At 43.0% G+C, this 5779-nt stretch overlaps 7 non-coding genes across 7 annotated transcripts; all 7 read left to right on the forward strand.

Annotated features, from left to right (window-relative positions):
- Nucleotides 1–188: 188 nt before the first annotated feature.
- Nucleotides 189–260, forward strand: trnac-gca (transfer RNA cysteine (anticodon GCA)). Its single transcript has one exon. It is a non-coding gene; the product is annotated as a tRNA-Cys (tRNA).
- A 477-nt stretch (nucleotides 261–737) lies between these two features.
- On the forward strand, nucleotides 738–809 carry trnac-gca (transfer RNA cysteine (anticodon GCA)). The gene has a single exon. It is a non-coding gene; the product is annotated as a tRNA-Cys (tRNA).
- A 686-nt stretch (nucleotides 810–1495) lies between these two features.
- On the forward strand, nucleotides 1496–1567 carry trnac-gca (transfer RNA cysteine (anticodon GCA)). Its single transcript has one exon. It is a non-coding gene; the product is annotated as a tRNA-Cys (tRNA).
- Nucleotides 1568–2267: 700 nt separating this feature from the next.
- On the forward strand, nucleotides 2268–2339 carry trnac-gca (transfer RNA cysteine (anticodon GCA)). The gene has a single exon. It is a non-coding gene; the product is annotated as a tRNA-Cys (tRNA).
- Nucleotides 2340–3084: 745 nt separating this feature from the next.
- Nucleotides 3085–3156, forward strand: trnac-gca (transfer RNA cysteine (anticodon GCA)). Its single transcript has one exon. It is a non-coding gene; the product is annotated as a tRNA-Cys (tRNA).
- Nucleotides 3157–3775: 619 nt separating this feature from the next.
- trnac-gca (transfer RNA cysteine (anticodon GCA)) lies at nucleotides 3776–3847 on the forward strand. The gene has a single exon. It is a non-coding gene; the product is annotated as a tRNA-Cys (tRNA).
- A 700-nt stretch (nucleotides 3848–4547) lies between these two features.
- trnac-gca (transfer RNA cysteine (anticodon GCA)) lies at nucleotides 4548–4619 on the forward strand. The gene has a single exon. It is a non-coding gene; the product is annotated as a tRNA-Cys (tRNA).
- The last annotated feature ends 1160 nt before the right edge of the window (nucleotides 4620–5779 follow it).

The raw sequence follows: 5779 nt of genomic DNA on the forward strand, positions 1-5779 counted from the left end.
CTCTGGCCAGTTAATAAAGTTAATTATGTCTGGTTTACTAAGCTGTATGATGGAGTCCCTTACGACTAAGGTGCGGTGTCCCGTAGACTGGAGTGTAAGACTAGCTAAAGGGATGCATTTATTATGCGTCTCAACCGGTTTACCGTGGCTTGTAGGCTATTATATCTATTTGATGAAAGAGTGTTTCAGGGGGTATAGCTCAGCGGTAGAGCATTTGACTGCAGATCAAGAGGTCTCCGGTTCAAATCCGGGTGCCCCCTAAATTTATTATGCACCTCAACTGGTTTACCGTGGCTTGTTGGCCGCAGAGTCAGCTCGCGACAGCTAATTGTAGCAAACGTGTCCCCGGCGCCTTAAGCTATGAAATGACTCTGCTCTAACTGGCGGACACAGACAACCTGTGCATGAAGAACAGGAAGCCATACTCACATTCTTTCATTCTCCAAGTCAGGTTCTTGTTGCCTTCAAAGCATAGTAACTTTAGACCGGGACGAACAGGTTAATGTGGAATTAATTTACTTTTACTTTTACTGTTGCGAGTCAGCTCCCTAAGATTAGCTTCAATGTGGGGTGCTCTGGCCCCAGGAATGAACTTGGTTTACGAAGCTGTATGACTAAGGTGCGGTGTCCGGTAGACTGGGGTGTAGGAATAGCTAAAGGACTAAATCTATTATGGGTCGCAACCGGTGTACCGTGGCTTGTAGGTTAACATATCTATTTGATGAGACAATGTTTCAGGGGGTATAGCTCAGTGGTAGAGCATTTGACTGCAGATCAAGAGGTCTCCGGTTCAAATCCGGATACCCCCTAAATTTATTATGCGTGTTAACCGGTTTACCATGGCTTGTGGGCCACATAGGGCTGCTACAAGCAGGGCGAGTCAGCTCGCTACAGCTAATTCTAGCAAACTTGTCCCCGGCACCTTAAGTTATGAAATGACTCTGCTCTAATTGGCGGAAACTGTCCTCCAGTAGGACCAACCTGTGCGTGAAGAACAGGAAGCCATACTCACATTATTAATTTCACCGAGTCAGGTTCTTGCAGCCTTCAAAGCGTAGTAACTTTAGACCGGGACGAACAGGTTAATGTGGAATTAATTTTAGGAATAGCTAAAGGGCTAAATCTATTATGGGTTGCAACCGGTTAACCGTGTCTTGTAGGCTAACATATCTAAAGTTAAAGTTAAAGTACCAATGATTGTCACACACACACTAGGTGTGGCGAGATTATTCTCTGCATTTGACCCATCACCCTTGATCACCCCCTGGGGAGCAGTGGCCGCGCCCGGGAATCATTTTGGTGATTTAACCCCCAATTCCAACCCTTGATGCTGAGTGCCAAGCAGGGAGGTAATGGGTCCCATTTTTATAGTCTTTGGTATGACTCGGCCGGGGTTTGAACTCACAACCTACCGATCTCAGGGCGGACACTCTAACCACTAGGCCACTGAGTAGGTGGCCTATTCTTATCATCTATTTGATAAGACAATGTTTCAGGGGGTATAGCTCAGTGGTAGAGCATTTGACTGCAGATCAAGAGGTCTCCGGTTCAAATCCGGATGCCCCCTAAATTTATTATGCGTCTCAACCGGTTTACCGCGGCTGAGTCAGCTCGCGACAGCTAATCCTAGCAAACGTGTCCCCGGCACCTTAAGTTACGAAATTACTCTACTCTAACTGGCGGACACGCACAACCTGTGCATGAAGAACAGGAAGCCATATTCACATTCTTTCTTTCACAGAGTCATGTTATTGCTGCCTTCAAAGCGTAGTAACTTTGGACCGGGACAAACAGGTTAATGTGGAATTAATTAACTTTTGGCTAAAGGAAAATTATGGCAATCAATATATTATATATGAAATACTATTCTGACTATAGTTTATATTTGAGGTCTTGGATTTGCATCTTTTCACAATATTGATTATTTCCTCTTTGTAATCTCTGACTGTCTCATCATAGAGTTATTGGAGCCGACGTATACAACTATGTTCACGTAGCTAGTGGTACGATTAGCCTGTCGTACGTGTTTACGAGGCCTGTTGCGAGTCAGCTCCCTAAGATTAGCTTCAATGTCGGGTGCTCTGGCCCCGGGAATACACTTGAATTACTAGACTGTATGTTCCGGGGGATGGAGTCCCCTATGACTAAGGTGTGGTGTCCGGTAGACCGGGGTGTAGGAATAGCTAAAGGGCTAAATCTATTATGTGTCTCAACGGGTTTACCGTGGCTTGTAAGCTAACTTATCTATATGATGAGAGAATGTTTCAGGAGGCATAGCTCAGTGGTAGAGCATTTGACTGCAGATAAAGAGGTCTCCGGTTCAATTCCGGATGCCCCCTAAATTTATTATGCGTCTCAACCGGTTTACTGTTGCTTGTGGGCCACATAGGGCTGCTACAAGCTGGGCGAACCAGCTCACTCCACCTAATGCTAGCAAACGTGTCCACAGCGCCATAAATTAGGAAATTACTCTTCTATAACTGGTGGACATGGTCCTCCAGTAAGGCCAACCTGTGCATGAAGAACAGGAAGCTATACTCACATTCTTTCTTTCACCGAGTCAGGTACTTGCTACCTTCAAAGCGTAGTAAATTTGGACGGTGACGAACAGGTTAATGTGGAATTAATGTACTTTTGGCTCAAGGAAAATTATGGCAATCAATATATTATATATGAAATACTATTCTAACTATAGTTTATAATTGAGGTCTTGGATTTGCATCTTTTCACAATATTGATTATTTCCTCTTTGTAATCTCTGACTCTCTCATCCTAGTGTCATTGGAGCTGACGTATACAATTATGTTCACGTAGCTAGTGGTGCGATTAGCCTGTCGTACGTGTTTACTAGGCCTGTTACGAGTCAGCTCCCTACGATTAGCTTCAATGTCGGGTGCTCTGGCCCCGGGAATACACTTGAATTACTAAACTGTATGTTCCGGGGGATGGAGTCCCCTATGACTAAGGTGTGGTGTCCGGTAGACCGGGGTGTAGGAATAACTAAAGGGCTAAATCTATTATGTGTCTCAACGGGTTTACCGTGGCTTGTAAGCTAACATATCTATATGATGAGAGAATGTTTCAGGGGGCATAGCTCAGTGGTAGAGCATTTGACTGCAGATCAAGAGGTCTCCGGTTCAATTCCGGATGCCCCCTAAATTTATTATGCGTCTCAACCGGTTTGCCGTGGCTTGTGGGCCACTTAGGGCTGCTACAAGCTGGGCGAGTCAGCTCGCTACACCTATTGCTAGCAAAAGTGTCTCCGGTGCCTTAAGTTATGAAATGACTCTGCTCTAACTGGCGGACACGGAGAACCTGTGCATGAAGAACAGGAAGCCATTCTTTCATTCACCAAGTCAGGCTCTTGTTGCCTTCAAAGCGTAGTAACTTTAGACCGGGACAAACAGGTTAATGTGGAATTAATTTACTTTTGGCGAAAGGAAAATTATGGCAATCAATATATTATTTATGAAATACTATTCTAACTATAGTTTATAATTGAGGTCTTGGATTTGCATCTTTTCAAAATATTGATTATTTCCTCTTTGTAATCTCTGACTGTCTCATCCGACGTGTACAACTATGTTCGCGTAGCCAGTGGTGCGATTAGCCTGTCGTACGTGTTTACTAGGCCTGTTGCGAGTCAGCTCCCTAAGATTAGGTTCAATGTGGGGTGCTCTGGCCCCGGTAATGAACTTGGTTTACTAAGCTGTATGTTCCGGGGGATGGAGTCCCCTATGACTAAGGTGTGGTGTCCGGTAGAGAGAATGTTTCAGGGGGTATAGCTCAGCGGTAGAGCATTTGACTGCAGATCAAGAGGTCTCCGGTCCAAATCCGGATGCCCCCTAAATTAATTATGCGTCTCAACCGGTTTACCGCGGCTTAGTCAGCTCGCGAAAGCTATTTCTAGCAAACGTGTCCCCGGCGCCTTAAGTTACGAAATTACTCTGCTCTAACTGGCGGACACGGACAACCTGTGCATGAAGAACAGGAAGCCATACTCACATTCTTTCTTTCACAGAGTCATGTTTTTGCTGCCTTCAAAGCGTAGTAACTTTGGACCGGGACGAACAGGTTAATGTGGAATTAATTTACTTTTGGCTAAAGGAAAATTATGGCAATCAATATATTATATATGAAATACTATTCTAACTATAGTTTATAATTGAGGTCTTGGATTTGCATCTTTTTACAATATTGATTATTTCCTCTTTGTAATCTTTGACTGTCTCATCCTAGTGTTATTGGACCCGACATGTACAATTATGTTCGCATAGCTAGTGGTGCGATTAGCCTGTCATATGTGTTTACTAGGCCTGTTGCAAGTCAGCGCCCTAAGATTAGCTTCAATGTCGGGTGCTCTGGCCCCGGGAATACACTTGGTTTACTAAGCTGTATGTTCCTGGGGATGGAGTCCCCTATGACTAAGGTGTGGTGTCCGGTAGACTGGGGTGTAGGAATAGCTAAAGGGCTAAATCTATTATGCGTCTCAACAGGTTTACCTTGGCTTGTAGGCTAACATATCTATTTGATGAGTGAGTGTTGCAGGGGGTATAGCTCAGTGGTAGAGCATTTGACTGCAGATCAAGAGGTCTCCGGTTCAAATCTGTATGCCCCCTAAATTTATTATGCATCTCAACCGGTTTACCGTGGCTTGTAGGTTGCTGAGTCAGCTCGCTACAGCTAATCCTAGCAAACGTGTCCCCGGCGCCTTAAGTTACGAAATGACTCTGCTCTAACTGGAGGACACGGTCTTCTAGTAGGGCCAAACCTATCCATGAGTAAGGTGCATGAGGTTCACATTCTTTCTTTCACCGAGTCAGGTCCTTGCTGCCTTCAAAGGGTAGTAACTTTGGACGAGGACTCGCAGGTTAATGTTCTATCAATTGACCTTAGGCTAAATGAAAACTATGACAATCAATATATTGTATATGAAATACTATATATACGTATATGTATTGTTGCATTTAAACAACTGTATTGTTGATAATAGAGGTAAATATTGGTATTGTTCATTATAAATAGCGCTATTTCTATTGGTATTTGATGCTCCATTTGTAGTGTACTAATGCTCTTTGTCATTTCTGTATTATTATTTATTTCGCTAACTGCTTCTTTGCTATCACTTTTACTTTCATATTTGTACATTTTGTATTAGCTGATGTTGCTCTTGTTGTTGTTTTTGTCTCTTTGTCTTATCCCCCTCTTGTCCCCACAATTTCCCCCTCTGTTTTCCTTTTTTCTCTTTCTATCCCCTCCTGCTCCGGCCCGGCTGCACCAAATGATAATATAAATATATTTAATAAAGTCAAATACAAATAAGGCAACAAGAGAAGTATCCTACACGTCTCTTTTGTAAAGTAAATCTGATCAGCCGATATGGGCATCTACATCAACTATATGATTTGCCTAAAAAGCTCGACAGGACACAAAAAAAAAATTATATGAAATACTGTTCTAACTATATTATAACTGAGGTCTTGGATTTGCATCTTTTCACAATATTGACTATTTCCTCTCTTGTCACACTCTCGAGAAAGAGTGCAAAGAGTGTTTTGTAGGGAGTGTAAATAAATAAATACATATTTTTAGGTACTCAATCGTATTTTAGTCTAATTTTCAATTAGTATTTTTAAGAACAGAAATTCTTATTACGATAAACGTGGTTGAGGGAGAGCATTGTCTGTACTTCCAACAGGATGCGCTCGATGGCAGTCGAGAGCAGCCCGGTGTTAAACCAAGAAACAGTAGAAGAAGAAAAAGACTCCGACTACGAAGA

The sequence above is a fragment of the Nerophis lumbriciformis genome, linkage group LG32, assembly GCF_033978685.3.
Source record: "Nerophis lumbriciformis linkage group LG32, RoL_Nlum_v2.1, whole genome shotgun sequence".
Taxonomy (NCBI): Eukaryota; Metazoa; Chordata; class Actinopteri; order Syngnathiformes; family Syngnathidae; genus Nerophis; species Nerophis lumbriciformis.